This window comes from Trichechus manatus, unplaced genomic scaffold, assembly GCF_000243295.1.
Source record: "Trichechus manatus latirostris isolate Lorelei unplaced genomic scaffold, TriManLat1.0 scaffold00119, whole genome shotgun sequence".
NCBI lineage: Eukaryota > Metazoa > Chordata > Mammalia > Sirenia > Trichechidae > Trichechus > Trichechus manatus.
In genome coordinates, this window is record NW_004444055.1 from 588909 (window position 1) to 590345 (window position 1437).

The following is a 1437-nucleotide window of genomic DNA, read 5'->3' on the forward strand; positions in this document are numbered from 1 at the left end:
TCTGTGCTGCGTTTGGTGTTGGGTGAATTAAGGTATGTGCCTACTGGGAACATTTTGCATAAACAATGCATGTCAGGCAAAGATTCAACATGCTGTATTATTAATCTTCTGCTCAAAATTCTTTAGCTGAAAGTGTTCTTCAAATTATTTTTTATGTGTTTGCTAAGTGCTTTGTTAACATGCAGATATTTGTGCTTTTCTTTGCTCAGAAGGGTCCATATTTTTTTTAACTGTGTTTCATGTGAAAAACTGCTTTGTACTTTTTTAAGATTTTAATTAGTCTAATACAAAAACAGTTGCTGTTGAGTAGACTCCAACCTGACAACATGGCAACCCCATGTGTGTCAGAGTAGAACTGTGCTCTATTGGGTTTTCAATGACTGATTTTCTGGAAGTACACCACCAGGCCTTTCTTTTGAGGCGCCTCTGGGTGACTTGCACCTTCAGCCCTTCAGTTAGCCGCTGCACACATTAACCATTTGTACTACCCAGGGACTCCTGAATTAGTCTACATAATTATAAAAAAGAATATATCTACATGCCTGTATGATGCCTTAGAATTAACGTTAATACACACATTAGGTACTTGTTTCTAAAAAACCACATAAAAATTCCTGAAGCTAGATGTTTCACTGATTTGGCAGATGGTTAGCTATTGAATATCATGGGTTTTCTTGTCACTATAAGTCTGGACTTAGTATGAAAAAAGTTTATCTTTCCCATTCACTTGCTCTTGAAATATATTCAGTCATTAAGAACCCAACAAAATGCAAGCAGTATCCATTCCTCCCTCCAACATCAGCTCCTGAGTGGAGGACAGGATGAGTTCCACTAGGTAATTAGTTAGATATAATTGCATTTGATTAATACAGAGTAAAAGAACATAAGCTATTTAAAATATAACACCATGAGAAAATTTTAAATGATTGTATAAAAACTAAGAAGACAATTCCAAACATTGAAGAATATACACAGAAAATAGAGACATGAGTACAGATTAAATAGCAATGCTCAAATACAAAGTAGCAATAAATTAAGCAAGGCTAAAAATACCAAATTAAATCTAACTGAAAAAATAGATTTAAGGTTTTTTTTTCCCCCATTAAGCATGTCAAGAGTGATTATGACTGCCTTTCATAAAATCTTGAGGAAAAAGGCTAGTTTTCTGGGTTTGAGTGGTGACTGTTAACATTCAAGAAGCAAGTAGTCATATCTACTTTCAAAGATGGAAAGTTATAGGTGGCTGTGGAAGTCCTGAATTGATCCTCTACTGAAAACAACAGATACCCCTGAATCATTCCTGATTTGGCTGTGTTGTTACCGTACTTTAGAAAGGGTCATAGTTGATTTTATCATCTATTTTATTTAAGTTTAAGATAAAACTGCATGTCTTCTTTCCTTAAATTTGCAAATTACCAGACATTCTTTCAGAAATTC